Source organism: Euprymna scolopes, chromosome 7 (genome assembly GCF_053919585.1).
Source record: "Euprymna scolopes isolate OS-2025 chromosome 7, ASM5391958v1, whole genome shotgun sequence".
In the NCBI taxonomy this organism is placed as follows: Eukaryota; Metazoa; Mollusca; class Cephalopoda; order Sepiida; family Sepiolidae; genus Euprymna; species Euprymna scolopes.
Window position 1 is genome coordinate 155590788 of NC_136488.1, and position 17204 is coordinate 155607991.

The following is a 17204-nucleotide window of genomic DNA, read 5'->3' on the forward strand; positions in this document are numbered from 1 at the left end:
TTTTTCAATTAAAGGAGCAAGGACCAAGGTTTCATTAAAAAAAAACAAACAACGTGGTTTGAAAAAAAAAGGTTTTTTAAACTTCGAACTTTAGAGGTAAATTTCTAAAAAAGACACTACTTTTTTTGTTTTAAATTTGAATATATTATTCATTGGTCTTTTCTCTTCAATTTGTGATATATAAAACTTTGGTGAGTAAATTAATTATTTACTTTTTAATAGACACTTGAAAATGGGGGGGGCGTGAATAAAAAAAAACGTTTGTCTAAAATATTATATTCGGTTTATTGGAAAAATAACCCTGAAAATATTGTAAAAATAGAATCAATAGAAAAATTTTGATAGATTTAAAATTTTAAAAATTGAAAAATATTGAGTTCGTAAAATTCATTACTGTTTAAAAAAAAAATATTTCTATTACTTTTAAAGCAACTTTAATAGTTTATTTTGGAAGTATAATCCATAAAGAAAATAAACAACCCACTTTTAAAAGAGAAATTACGAGATTTTTATATTTTATTCGCAGTTTCGTGTAAGGGGTGTAAAAAATTCCTACAAAAATTCTGATACACCTAGTGCACTACAAAACAAACACATTCAATATATATGTAAAAAAAGGTTCAACGGTCCATTCCAAAGTAAAGCCGAACCACAACGAATTTTGTCATGATTTTCTTTTCCACATTGTGATTTTTTATAAACGTTCGCGCCCCAGTTTCTCGTTCGTGGTTTACTTTTAGTCGAGTTGACGATTCACATGGCAAACAATGCCCGTCATACGTTGCGTCCTTTTATTAAGGCAGAGTACGTGTCGTCGAACGCTGTTTTGACTTGATTTGGTCGTTGAGCCTACGCGAGAGATCGGAAAGAAAGTATCAACATAGTTGCAACGCAACAGTTGACTAATTGATGTATGAAACAGTAACGCAATTTGTATGAGATACCAAAAAAAACAAGTGAAGCATGCATGGTCCCCCGTGAGTGCACAGTGAACGAAGCATAAAAAAATGACTAAGTTCAGCATTTGCCCCCCCCTCCCATTTAGCCCCCAAAACTCCAGGGGACGTCAAATCCTGGTGAAAATGAACAAACGGTGCAGTTTTAGGCCTTAACATATGTAAATTTGAGTTCTGCGCCATGCAAAAAGATAAATGAATAAGTCCATCATTTGCCCCCCCCCCATTTAGCCCCAAAAGTCCTCAAGGCCTTAAGATATTTAAATTTGAGTTCAGCACCATGCAAAACTGCTAAATAGACATACACAGAAAATTTTGGACAAATACGGTAAAAAAGTCCCGAAAATGAAATGTTTTTATTAGCCTTAAAAGAGCCCGTGGAACACACCCAAGAGTTATCGTGAAGTATAGGCAAACAAAATTGTATAACTATCAGTTAATTACAACTTTTCAGAAAGTTTCATAAAAATCCAAGGCATCAATTTTTTTTTAATTTTTAAGTATCAATTTTAGCCATTTTAACTCGAATGGGGGGGGGGGGCAACCAGAGTTTTCCCGGAAAATCCGTTCTGTTACTTTTTTTTTTTTTACTCATATCATGTTTAATTTTTGTGCAAAATTTCAAAAAATCCCAAGGCATAGTTATTGAGAAAAGTGTGGACGGACGAACGGACGAACGGACAAGGGTGAATTTACAGGTCCACCCTCCTTTTGTCGGAGGACCAAAAATAAACAAACTTCTCGGTACACTGTGTGCTGTTAATGCTTACATAAATATATCATTTAGTACTAGTAGTTAGGACTGCCGACTCTAGTAGATACTTGTTGGTTCGATCAATTAGTTTTCGGTGCATGCTGGTATATCCACACTGAAGAGCTGTGGTAGCGAAACAGTTTGTCTGTGGATAAATATATAAGCTCCTTTTTTTGGTGAATTGAGCACTGTCGTTAAGGATATCACCTGCTACTAATTAGTATAATGCAAAGCTCTTTGTAAACAACAAATAGAGCAGTGTAAAGTTGTGAATAATGTGCTTTTTTATATAAAAAGTTTTAGATATTATTGTCTGGTGGTTATAGCTACTGGCTATCGACTAGCAGATTGTTGATTCAACCGTTTTCTTGGGATGGTTGCTGGCCGAGCAATATATAATAACAATTACTATGAATTACTGTATTTTCTCTCTCTCTCTCTCTCTCTCTCTCACACACACACACACACACACACACACACACACACACACACACACACACAAAAAAAAAAATGCACACACAACATACAGAAATGAATATACAAATTGTACATAGTTAAATTTTACATTGAACGCTGGGGTTATTAGTTAGATTAGGATCCACAGAGTGATTGAGGTATTTTGGTAAATGTTGCCAGTCAAGAGTAAGACTTCAAAGTCTCATCTGTTACATAGTCAAAAAGACCATGTACCCTCCCCCTCCCAATTTCTTGTAGGGCCTTGTGCCTAATTTTGTTGAATTGAATTTTTTGTACGTTTTTTATGTTCAATTTTTTCTTTCTCAATAAAATATATAAACAAGATCAAAGTGTAGTATCTGTTCTTCAGATGCTGCGCTTCCATTTTTTGTTCTCTTTCGGTGGAGGAGAAATCCTTTACGACTGAGACAATTTTTATTTTTGTACCTTTTCTCCACGTTAAAAAACGACCCTGGTGTCTAACTCTGTCCCGTAGGGAGGCATAGTAAATAGGTACTATGAATTACTGTAACGTAGTCACGTCAGCATTGGGGTTGTGGCGTAAGCATGACATCACGGGCGCAAATGCATATAGAGGGATTAAAGTTGGAAGGAAGAGAAGAGAAGTAAAGAGAAGAAAAAGAAAAAATGTGTGTCGGTTGGCAAGTTACGCTCTATAAGTACACGATGTCTTCTATCTCCTACTACCCCTTTGGAGAGTAGAACTTTTGGAAAATTGTCGTCGTGCCAGAGACATTTACGGCATGTTTGTTTGGTGGCGTGTACTGAAAGCCAGCGGTGTCTGGTGCCGTATATTGAGATCCGGTCCACGTGGCGGTCAGGTAGAGAGACCAACAACCTTACATTACCTGAAAATTCATATTCAGTATCCTTTAAGATGTAAACAAACGTTGCCAATATCGTGTTTTCTATCACCATATATACTAGTGCCATCAGATATACGTTGATGAAACTCAACAAGGACTAGAGAAGAGGTATAGCGAATGTAAAAGAGATAAAAATGAAATTAGCAATTCCCTTAATGCTTTATTCTCCCATTCATTGTAGTATTTTTTTGTTTACTTTAAACAAGCTAAATTAATTAAATTCAGTTTAAATGAAAACTCTGAGAAAACTCTTTGAATCTGTGCTCATTGCAAACTCAAGCACAATTAAGCAGCTTGGCGGCTTCTACAGTTTATCTCCTTTAATTATTAATTAATTTTAACTTATATATATATATATATATATATATATATATATATATATATATATATATATATATATATATATATATATATAAATAAAACTTAAATTAAATTAAATCAATTAAATTAATACATGTTAACTTACTTATATCACAGACAATAATACCGATAACAAAATAGAAGTAAAAATCAGTCAATCAATGAATAAAAACAAAGAAACACTCATTCCATTTCATATACACATCCAACATTTTGAATTCTAACGATCATATTCGTTCCAAAAAAACAGAACAGAAATTTCATTAACTCTTTAAAAAATTCGAATGACTTTATGTCGTTTTTTTTTTTTTAATCACTCACTTCATAAACGCAATACACAGTCTGAATGCTAATGGCTTCTTATTTTTCGTTCGGAAATAGAATAAAGACATTCATTTCCCATTACAAACACAAGTATATTTTCAAATATTGCATGGGTATTTTAATTCTCCAAATCAATCATCCCGAGGAAGTCTTAAAATAAAGACGAAGCGTTGATGAACATAAAATTTTGGTTTCTTCCGTTTTTTTTTTTTTTATTTCTCCCTATACTACTGTCTATCTGTATCATGCCCGAACCGTGGAACAGTTAATGACGTCATTCATCGAAAAAGAGATTTGATGACGTCATCATTTATGCTGTCTTAAGGAAATGTGTGTGTGTGTGTGTGTGTGCGTGCGTGTGTGCGTGTTAAATCCAACTGATTCTATATTCGTTCAGCGACGAAGTTTTAGTTTTATTACACAAAATAAACACACAAAATGTTTCAGTTATTCGTTTTTTTTTTAATGTACGCAAGAAAATTACATTAAATCTTCCTAATTTTCCGTAATTGACAATTAACACTTTCAACTCAGCGTTCTATCTGTTTGCGTGGTAATTTGTCACTCTCAAGTATCTCCCACCTCAGTTTCAAAACTCCCCCTCTCTCCCTCTCTTTCCCTCTCTATCTCTTACTCACACTTTCTCCCCACATAAGTCCTCACTAAAAACTAGTATAAGAAAAGTTTCGAATAACTTTTACTTTATTCGTCAGTCAACATTAATAATCATCTGTTGCTGATTTTCTCGCGCATTTAACTATCCTCCCCGGCTTTCCTTCTTTTACATTCTTTCTTTCACTTAAAAAACACGGTGTAAAAAGGAGCGCCAACTCTCTCTCTCTCTCTCTCTCTCTCTCTCTCTCTCTCTCTCTCTCTCTCTCTCTCTCTCTACTTTTTCGTTATGTATCTATCTTTTTTGTTTCGGTATTTATCAATCTATCTATCTATCTATCTATCTATCTATCTATCTATCTATCTATCAATCTATCTATCTATCTATCTATCTATCAGTATTTTAACGATTTCGATAATTTTTAAAAATAATTTTTCAAATAAAGAGCATGCACAAATTTCAAGGCAGTGTTTATTTTAAGTCATACAATGAATATTTTTCGAACACAAGACTATCTTCAGAACAAAATTTTAATAGGTGAATGTGATCTACAAAATAACGCTATTAGCTTCCATATAAAATAAAATTATCTTTCTATCTTTCATATCTGTAGGGTGTCCAAAAAGTCGTTCTGTGAATAGATTCTTTCTGTAATCTTGATACAATCTGACTAAGACATTGGGAAATAAAAAAAGCAAAATTGAAACAATCTTTATTTATGAAAAATAATGTCTTTTAAATATTGCCCATTTTCAGCTTCGCATATTTGTGCTCTTTCCAAAACATTATTTATGACAGATTGCAGAATCTCTGGCTTGCGATTTAACTCCTTTATTTCGTTCCTGATGTTTTCCTTCAATTCTTGCAAGGTTTGGGCTTTGACGGTTCAAGGGTTGATAGCGCGCGGCATATAAAGTCTCTATAAAGACTATGTATCGAATATTCTTGCCACATTTTGGCTGGTGCGTCTATTTGTAACAGCCGATGTTTACATCTCAGCATTCAAAATTAAAATGCTTAAACTCGTTTCTGCGCATATAGTTTGACGCATGCACTTGCATGAATTAATAAAAACAAACACATTCTAAGCCAATCAGATGCATATCTCCGAATTTATAAAAAAAAATGCTATTTTCAATCCAATCTGAATGCTATAAAAAACAGATTTTTTTTTTTCAATAACAAGTTGACCCTAGTCGATTGACCGGCGCCGCTCACCCGGCCTGGGGCCTTGAGCCTACTACAATTCACCAGCTCTCTCTCTCTCTCTCTCTCTCTCTCTCTCTCTCTCTCTCTCTCTCTCTCTCTCACTCACTCTCTCTCTCTCTCTCTCTCACACACACACACACACACACACACACACACACGGGCTGTTTGAACCTCTTCGTTGTCATCTGCTCATCTAGAACAAACTTATTCATCGAAATATTTTCAACCAGTCTCACTGAACTTTCTTTCTAATATGAAAACAAATGAACATTATTGACTTCTATTAATAACTTCTAATGAAATATCTTCCATTTAAAATATATATAATCTTCCATTTTAAACACATATAAAATATCTCTTCTGTGAATGTATGCCTCTGAACTAGTTATTTAGTTTGTGTTTATCGGATAACATGTTTATCATTTTCTCACATTTAATTATAAATCCAAGGTTTTTTTTTTCGTTCTTGGATTTATAAGACAAACAAAAAATCTAACCTTGATCGCCCTTTGATGCCCGTGGTGCACTGAATAGAGGTGTTGAATCTCTACGGTTCCAGGTGAGCATTGTCTGAAGATAGCGGTTTCAATCCTACCCAAAAGTCAGCCAGATGATTAGTTGGTGAGTGAGACGACAACAACTATGGAAGGCAGTAATTACTGGGGAGACAGTTAAGAGAGCATTCCTATCCCGTCGCAGATAACCTGAGGAAGGCCAGAGGAATGGTTGGCCGAAACTTCGTGAAACAACAACTATGAAGATGAGGATAAAAGACTGCAAAAATAAATTGATAAATATACAAATTACTAATCTCAAAGGAGTCCAATAACAAAATAATATAATCTCAAAGGAGTCCAATAACAAAATAATATAATCTCAAAGGAGTCCAATAACAAAATAATATAATCTCAAAGGAGTCCAATAACAAAATAATATAATCTCAAAGGAGTCCAATAACAAAATAATATAATCTCAAAGGAGTCCAATAACAAAATAATATAATCTCAAAGGAGTCCAATAACAAAATAATATAATCTCAAAGGAGTCCAATAACAAAATAATATAATCTCAAAGGAGTCCAATAACAAAATAATATAATCTCAAAGGAGTCCAATAACAAAATAATATAATCTCAAAGGAGTCCAATAACAAAATAATATAATCTCAAAGGAGTCCAATAACAAAATAATATAATCTCAAAGGAGTCCAATAACAAAATAATATAATCTCAAAGGAGTCCAATAACAAAATAATATAATCTCAAAGGAGTCCAATAACAAAATAATATAATCTCAAAGGAGTCCAATAACAAAATAATATAATCTCAAAGGAGTCCAATAACAAAATAATATAATCTCAAAGGAGTCCAATAACAAAATAATATAATCTCAAAGGAGTCCAATAACAAAATAATATAATCTCAAAGGAGTCCAATAACAAAATAATATAATCTCAAAGGAGTCCAATAACAAAATAATATAATCTCAAAGGAGTCCAATAACAAAATAATATAATCTCAAAAGAAGTCCAATAACAAAATAATATAATCTCAAAGGAGCCAATAACAAAATAATATAATCTCAAAGGAGTCCAATAACAAAATAATATAATCTCAAAGGAGTCCAATAACAAAATAATATAATCTCAAAGGAGTCCAATGACAAAATAATATAATCTCAAAGGAGTCCAATGACAAAATAATATAATCTCAAAGGAGTCCAATAACAAAATAATATAATCTCAAAGGAGTCCAATAACAAAATAATATAATCTCAAAGGAGTCCAATAACAAAATAATATAATCTCAAAGGAGTCCAATAACAAAATAATATAATCTAAAAGGAGTCCAATGACAAAATAATATAATCTCAAAGGAGTCCAATAACAAAATAATATAATCTCAAAGGAGTCCAATAACAAAATAATATAATCTCAAAGGAGTCCAATAACAAAATAATATAATCTCAAAGGAGTCCAATAACAAAATAATATAATCTCAAAGGAGTCCAATAACAAAATAATATAATCTCAAAGGAGTCCAATAAAAAAATAATATAATCTCAAAGGAGTCCAATAACAAAATAATATAATCTCAAAGGAGTCCAATAACAAAATAATATAATCTCAAAGGAGTCCAATAACAAAATAATATAATCTCAAAGGAGTCCAATAACAAAATAATATAATCTCAAAGGAGTCCAATGACAAAATAATATAATCTCAATGGAGTCCAATAACAAAATAATATAATCTCAAAGGAGTCCAATGACAAAATAATATAATCTCAAAGGAGTCCAATAACAAAATAATATAATCTCAAAGGAGTCCAATAACAAAATAATATAATCTCAAAGGAGTCCAATAACAAAATAATATAATCTCAAAGGAGTCCAATAACAAAATAATATAATCTCAAAGGAGTCCAATAACAAAATAATATAATCTCAAAGGAGTCCAATAACAAAATAATATAATCTCAAAGGAGTCCAATAACAAAATAATATAATCTCAAAGGAGTCCAATAACAAAATAATATAATCTCAAAGGAGTCCAATAACAAAATAATATAATCTCAAAGGAGTCCAATGACAAAATAATATAATCTCAAAGGAGTCCAATGACAAAATAATATAATCTCAAAGGAGTCCAATAACAAAATAATATAATCTCAAAGGATTCCAATGACAAAATAATATAATCTCAAAGGAGTCCAATAACAAAATAATATAATCTCAAAGGAGTCCAATAACAAAATAATATAATCTCAAAGGAGTCCAATGACAAAATAATATAATCTCAAAGGAGTCCAATAACAAAATAATATAATCTCAAAGGAGTCCAATGACAAAATAATATAATCTCAAAGGAGTCCAATAACAAAATAATATAATCTCAAAGGAGTCCAATAACAAAATAATATAATCTCAAAGAAGTCCAATAACAAAATAATATAATCTCAAAGGAGTCCAATAACAAAATAATATAATCTCAAAGGAGTCCAATAACAAAATAATATAATCTCAAAGGAGTCCAATAACAAAATAATATAATCTCAAAGGAGTCCAATAACAAAATAATATAATCTCAAAGGAGTCCAATGACAAAATAATATAATCTCAAAGGAGTCCAATGACAAAATAATATAATCTCAAAGGAGTCCAATGACAAAATAATATAATCTCAAAGGAGTCCAATAACAAAATAATATAATCTCAAAGGAGTCCAATAACAAAATAATATAATCTCAAAGGAGTCCAATAACAAAATAATATAATCTCAAAGGAGTCCAATAACAAAATAATATAATCTCAAAGGAGTCCAATGACAAAATAATATAATCTCAAAGGAGTCCAATGACAAAATAATATAATCTCAAAGGAGTCCAATAACAAAATAATATAATCTCAAAGGAGTCCAATAACAAAATAATATAATCTCAAAGGAGTCCAATAACAAAATAATATAATCTCAAAGGAGTCCAATAACAAAATAATATAATCTCAAAGGAGTCCAATAACAAAATAATATAATCTCAAAGGAGTCCAATAACAAAATAATATAATCTCAAAGGAGTCCAATGACAAAATAATATAATCTCAAAGGAGTCCAATGACAAAATAATATAATCTCAAAGGAGTCCAATAACAAAATAATATAATCTCAAAGGAGTCCAATAACAAAATAATATAATCTCAAAGGAGTCCAATAACAAAATAATATAATCTCAAAGGAGTCCAATAACAAAATAATATAATCTCAAAGGAGTCCAATGACAAAATAATATAATCTCAAAGGAGTCCAATGACAAAATAATATAATCTCAAAGGAGTCCAATAACAAAATAATATAATCTCAAAGGAGTCCAATAACAAAATAATATAATCTCAAAGGAGTCCAATAACAAAATAATATAATCTCAAAGGAGTCCAATAACAAAATAATATAATCTCAAAGGAGTCCAATAACAAAATAATATAATTTCAAAGGAGTCCAATAACAAAATAATATAATCTCAAAGGAGTCCAATAACAAAATAATATAATCTCAAAGGAGTCCAATAAAGAAATAATATAATCTCAAAGGAGTCCAATAACAAAATAATATAATCTCAAAGGAGTCCAATAACAAAATAATATAATCTCAAAGGAGTCCAATAACAAAATAATATAATCTCAAAGGAGTCCAATAACAAAATAATATAATCTCAAAGGAGTCCAATAACAAAATAATATAATCTCAAAGGAGTCCAATGACAAAATAATATAATCTCAAAGGAGTCCAATGACAAAATAATATAATCTAAAAACATTCACTGAAATTATTTCTCTTAAATCGGCTTATCCCAAACCAAAAACCCTAAAGAAACCCACTAAAACTGGTGACTCCCTAAAATAGGAATCTCCAAATATTCCTCTTATTCTTACAGGGTCTCCCACCTAATAAATCCCACACTATCAACCAAACTCTAACCCCTGTCCCCTCACGGCAATGTTGCATCCTTGTTTTATAAATACTTTAATGGAATGCGCTGTGACGAACTCAAAGCACTTTTGCCCCCTCAACATAGACCCCATAAGCAGCAAAATTACCGTAGAGATTCCTAGATGCTGGAAATCCTAGTCTACAAGGTGGAACGATAAAATTGTTGCCCAAGAAAAGACAACATGATTCCATTTCCGTTTGATGAAAACCGGTTTTCTTTTTTTGTTGCAGGCCATCTGCAAAAACTGTACAAATTTCCAGAACGATAGGAGCCTTTTATCATGTCTATCATGTTTGAAAGTGTCACAATGTTCAACGAGCGAAATCGGAGATGCGCCACTGTACAACTCATGCTCTCTACCGATCCAAGTTGTGACAACAAGACAATTCGCAGCATCCTCAAAATGCATTGCTGTATTTCCATGAATGGTGATGAAATCAAAGTTTCTGGCCAGAGTTATATAGTCTTTGGTGTGGTTTCAAGTGAGGATCACATCATGCCACCTTATCTTCAAAGTCGGCTTGAAAGTCAACACCAAAGTATACCTGTGTGTGCTGCAGAATGTGGTGATCCTCAGGTGGCCACTGGCAGATCCTGGGTGTGGCAGCAGGACTCGGTGCCAGCCTACGTCCAAAGAGGCTCAAGCTTAGTTTCAGAAGGAGTCCTACGACTTTGTACTCTTCTCTCACTGGCTCCCTCCTTTTCCCTCGACTTGAATCCGCTGAACTACTTCGTTTGGGCATACGTCGAGAACATCACCAACATGACCTCCCACAACACCAAAGTCAGCCTGATCGCCACCATCTGCCGAGTATTCGTCAAGATCCCACCGGCGCTTGTGGAAAAGGCATGCTTCCAGTTCCAGACTCTTATTGAGGTAGTGATTGAGGCTGAAGGCAGCTACATTATCGTTCCGCCCTGTAATAGTTTCTTCCCTTGAACTCCTAGACTTTGGAATTACCTCCTAGTCGCCTGCTTACCTGACTGTACTGACATGCAGAAGTTCAAGTGTGATGTGAAAAGACATCTCGCTGCATAGTGTCCCATTACGTCCAAGGGGCACTGTGCCCTGTTTGGAGTAAAAAAAAAAAAAAAAAAAAAAAAAAGAAAGAAAAAAATTAAGGTCGCTGGAAAGATGGTTGGATCCTTCTACCGCTCCAGAAGATATTTCACTACTGATGCAATTCTCTATCTATATAAAAGCCAAGTACGTCCAAGGATGGAATACTGCTACCATATCTGGGCAGGAGCTGCTAGAAACAGCCTATCCTGCATTGACAGAGTACAAAATAGACTTCGTGGCTTAGTGGGGGATGCCCTTTTCTCTACCCTGCAACCTCTCTCCCACAGAAGAGACGTTGCGAGCCTATCCTTGTTTTATCGTTATTTCCATGGCAGGTGCTCGTCTGAACTCCAATCTCTGGTCTCCCCTCGCCAATCTTTCACGAAAAACACCCGTCTAGCTGAATCCACTGTGAAAAATTTCCCCCACTCCTTATCTGTGCCTAAATCAAAACGTGGATTCCATGAACAAAGCTTCTTTCTTAGAACTGCACGCCTGTGGAACTCTGTTCCGTCTGCCTGCTTCCCACCTGACTACAACTTGGATGTCTTCAAGTCCAACGTTAACAAGTTCCTAATGAACCGCCCCCTTAAGTAAACACTTCATAAAATCTCCACACTAACGTACTGTACTTGCAATAACCTTTATCCTTGAGTGGCTTCCGGGCCTTGATAAGTGGTGACCACCGTGTAAAAAAAAAAAAAAAGAAAAAACCCTCAGATGCTGGGGCGAAGAGGGTTTGAGAAAAGAAGGAAACTGACAAAAGAAAGCAAACACATTGCACCCATCTTGTAGACAGACTAATTACTGTTCACAACGAGAAATGGGAAAAAGAAAGGGTTAATTTTTACGTGGTTTCCACATTAACATTTTCCTTTAAAATGACGCTCTTTAAAGGTTTTCTGATATATTGAAACGAATATCGCATTTAAATTTTCCACAGTTTTCCGGATATTAAGCAATAGACACCATTTTTACCATAAAGAATTACATTGCTTGATATCCGGAAAATTTAAATGCGATATTCGTTTTCAGTATACCCGAAAACCGTCAGTATACCCGAAAACCTTTAAAGGTTGTCATTTTACAGGAAAATGTTAAGGTGGAAACCCAGTAAATATTTACCGAAAAAACTTTTCAAACTTACAGACGCACATAAACTATTTATCCATGCAAACACATTTTCTCCAAAACCAGCTAATTTTTTATATGAAATAATTCAAAAGGGTTGATATGCCGCAAAACAAAACGGTCAGATAATGACATGCGATGAGTCATAACTGAAATAACTGACACTTGCAGTTACAACCTTTTTAATCGCAGGTTTTAATCTATGCTTAATCCATGCTGAAGTTGTTGAAGAAGCGGCGGGTGGTAAACAAATGATGCCTATTAGTCTTTATTTCATAGCAAACAATTCTTAAGAGGTAAAAAAAAAACAACAAAAAAAACATTTCAGAATAATAGAACAGTCTAGTAAATACTTTTGCTGCCTACGACCAGCTGAAAATAAACAGAAGCCCCACCTCCCATTCCATAAAAAAAAAACTCTCCCACAATTCTCGTATTTTTTTCACGTTTCTCCGCCTCCTTCTCTTTCTCGTAGGAGATTCTAGATTTATAAATCGTTTCTTAGAGAGAGAGAGAGAGAGAGAGAGAGAGAGAGAGAGAGAGAGAGGGGGACGGTGAGGGGTATCTCTAAATAATCGTCTGCTCGCTGTACTCTGCGGAGGAGATCTCTAATTGTCGTTGCCACAGATGAGCAGATCGTATAGTCTTTGGTAGAACATAGTAGCAAAACTTAATCTACTTACAGCCACTGTAAAAAGAAAGTTCTTTTCTTCCTCTATATCTGGAGCTCAACGAAACTTCCATGAACAGAGTTTCTCTCCAAAAACTATTTATAGACTATATTGCATTTCACAGATATAGTATAAAAGTGACTATATATATATATATATATATATATATATATATATATATATATATATATATATATATATATATGTGTGTGTGTGTGTGTGTGTGTGTGTGTGTGTGTTTTGTACAGGAATTTATCCGATAAGTATCGAAAATCGAATAAATTCGATCTTAAAATTAACCTTTCTCTCTTATAGATAAGAAAGAATAATTTTTACAGGGAAATATTTTACGTTACACGGGCCAAAGGAAAAAATAAAAAAAAAAGAAAAAAAACTCAGATTTATTGTCATCTGACGATATAGCTCAGTGGTAGAGCATTTGACTACAGATCGAATGATACCCTGTTCAAGCCCGGTTGTGCCTCACTATTTTATTTTATTTTTTCTCATTAATGAGTTCAATTTACGATACAAGAAGACGTACCATTTAAAATCGCCGCAAATCATTTCTTCGTTTGCACATTTTAAAACTAAACATTAATCAGTAATGACTTTCCCAGGGAATTCATCGTCAAGCCCAGATATCAGTTAATGTGATATTGTAAACAAACACAGACGGCATTTGATGAACAACTTTATAATTATTTTGAAAAAAAAAACTATTCCTCGTATATGAAAAATATGTTTATTACTATAGTTTCGAACGTTATCTTTACTTGTCATGTTATTGTGATATGGAAGGAACTGTGTGTGTGTGTGTGTGTGTGTGTGTGTGTGTGTGTGTGTGTGTGTGTGTGTGTGTGTGTGTGTGTGTGAGTTCGTTCTCTATTGACTCGAAAACAGCTGGGCCGATTTTTATGAAATTTCATACGAAGGTACTTTATGCGCTTGGAAGTGTTCTTAGATAGGTTGTGTGTCAGAATTTATTTGATAATTATCGATAAGCGACAATCGAAATAATTCAATGAAAGAACGAACAGACGATTTTGACCAATGTTAACACCATACGCAGCCTAATATCACAAGTGTATTTGAGAAGTTTTATTACCACGCAAGCCGAAAGGCCCGACATACAAAACCCGCTACCATGAATATCATGTTTTATTCATGGTCACTTGGTCTTGTAAGTAGGTGACCACACGCCTTATTCATGGAAGATGGCCACGGAGCAAAGACAATTCTTGGAAATGGAGTTTGATGTCAAAAGGCAAAGTGGTACTCCACACAAATAAAAAACGACATCCTGTCAAATATCGGCCACGTGGGTGAATAAATACATACATTGACTGAATAAATAAAATACATAAAAAGTCGATCTCCAGCCTATGGTGGCTGCTGCTCTACCCTTTATTACGACTCACACGAAAAAGTGGCAACGGATGTGTGCTTCAACAGAGCAATAACATTACTACTTCCTCTGACGTCATTTGCTAACTAGCATCTGTATTTTCTCTTTAGGTGCTGACAAAAATACCGATTTATTTTTTTTATACATACCGTCACAACGGGAAGCACTATATGCTTTCTCCCGCTTCAATCATCATTATTATCAGCAGTAAGAGTAGCAGCAACAACAATAACAGTAACAACGGAAATAATAATAAAGGAGGGGTAGTGTGCGTGGAGTAAGTAAGTATATAGCGTACATGCAGCAAATATGGTGTTCAGGGTATGGCATTTGGGGGGGGTAGATGTAGAACTGTTTGGTGTTATAAAAAAAATAAAAATGATCAATGTCAAGTTTTTTTCAACTCCCCAAAAAGCGTTAAAATGACAACTTTTATATGTTTTCGGTGTTGCTGAAAACGAATATCACATTTAAATGTGGGGCAGTTAAGTAGTTTTCATGATATGAAGAAATGACCTTTTCAGAAAGTGGAGGATCAGTTTTCTAGTAAATTTAACGTAAAATGAGTGTTAGAGAACAGTCGCCTGTTCTTGTAAGTAAGTAAAAATGAGATAGGATAGTCCGAGAATTCGAACCTGGGAAGCTAGGTTTGGAATTAGGATTCAGGAGAGTTTAAAATAAATAATACAGATATGTTATTGAAAATGGAATGTAGAATTACCCATTGTTTAGTTCACATAAAATAGTTTAGATTCTGTTTACGTGAAAAAGGAATTTGCTGATGCAATTCTGTTTATGAAAATGAAATGAAATTAAAATAAGGAAGTTGAAACGAAAATGATAAACATATTTGTAAAGTAGGTTAGTCGAAAAATAGGTTAGAGAACATGTGAGGAACAGTGCATGTTTTTTTTTTTTGTTTTTTGTTTTTTTAATTACATTTTCACCCCAAACAAGGCACATTGCCATTTTGGTGTAGAGGGCTACTATCAGGGGCAGCAACTACTGGAGCACTATGTTGGGATTTGGGCAGCAAAATGTCGGTTCACATTACGCTTGAACTTCTGCATATCAGTACAGTTGGGGTAGCAGGGACCTGGAATGGAATTCCAGAGTCTAGCAGTTCTGGGGAAGAAACTACTGGAGTAGAAAGATCTTTTACATCTAGGGATCTCTACTGTGTGGGGTGGGATTTAGCTGCCTGTCGGGTTTGTCGAGGGTGTCTACATCATGGGGTCACAAGTGTCTGCAGTTCGCCAGAACATTGACCTTTAAAATACGTGTAGAACAGGCAGAGGGACGCAACATTTCGTCGATGGGACAGAGGCTGAAGCTTAAATGCCAGTTCAGGGCCTATCAGAGGTTTAGACACGTGAGCCATGTCAGGCCACGGGACTGATATGCACGTTGTTTGGTCATGCAATGACGTCATGGCAGAGATGAGTTGTCAATATAGTTAGAGCTTTAGGAAACAAACAGGCGGTCAGTCAGTCAGAGAGAGAAAAGTCAGTGCCGGGACAGGGTCGGACAGACAGAGCTGACATCCACCTTTGGAGGTGAAAGGTTGGAAGTTGAAATCATGTAGAAACTTTGAATTCCTTGATGCGAAACCATTGACGTCGTCATCATTTTGTAACAGCTGTCTTGTGTTACGTTATTCTACAAACAAGGTATTGTGAATTTGTATTTATAAGAAGTTGTGTATAAACTCATCTAGGAATGTGTTTGCATCATCTTAAGAATGCATCTTCCTCTCAGTATTAAGTAATGACTGGTTCCTTCTTTATGATAAAAGAACTGAGAATCATCATCTCAAAAATATATGTGTCAATGTTACAGAAACACTCCCAGAACATTCAGAACTGTATAAATCTCTATCCCCCTCTCATTGTGTATTACATGATCCCGTCTCTCCTTTAAATTGTACCCTGTCTCTATCGCACTAATATGAACACTCAAGAACACCTACAACATAACATATCGTAAATTTGATGCCCGTGACCATTTTTTTTTTCTGCAAGGAAAAAAAACACACACACACATACAAGGTTTTAGGGTCCATTATAAATAAACCACAAAAAAAACACACACACACATACAACGTTTTAGGATCCATTATAAATAAACCACAAAACACACACACACACACACACACACACATACAACGTTTTAGGGTCCATTATAAATAAACCACAAAAAAAACACACACACACATACAACATTTTAGGGTCCATTATAAATAAACCACAAAAAAACACACACACACATACATACAACGTTTTAGGGTCCATTATAAATAAACCACAAAAAACACACACACACACACACAACGTTTTAGGGCCCATTATAAATAAACCACAAAAAACACACACACACACACACACACACACACATACAACGTTTTAGGGTCCATTATAAATAAACCACAAAAAAACACACACATACAACGTTTTAGGGTCCATTATAAATAAACCGCAAAAAAACACACACATACAACGTTTTAGGGTCCATTATAATAAAACCACAAAAAAAACACACACATACAACGTTTTAGGGTCCATTATAAATAAACCACAAAAAAACACACACACACATACAACGTTTTAGGGTCCATTATAAATAAACCACAAAAAAAACACACACATACAACGTTTTAGGGTCCATTATAAATAAACCACAAAAAAAAATACTAGACGAAATGAAAAAATTATTAAGAAAAAAAGAAAAACGCACACACACAGACGCACAGAGAAAAAGAAATGCACACATACACACAATGAAAAAAGTAAAAAAAGTATACAGGAAAAGAATAAAAGTGTTGATATGCCGCAAAAAAAGAAAGACAGACATAATGAAAAAAAATTGTCATCATGCATAATTCATTCATAA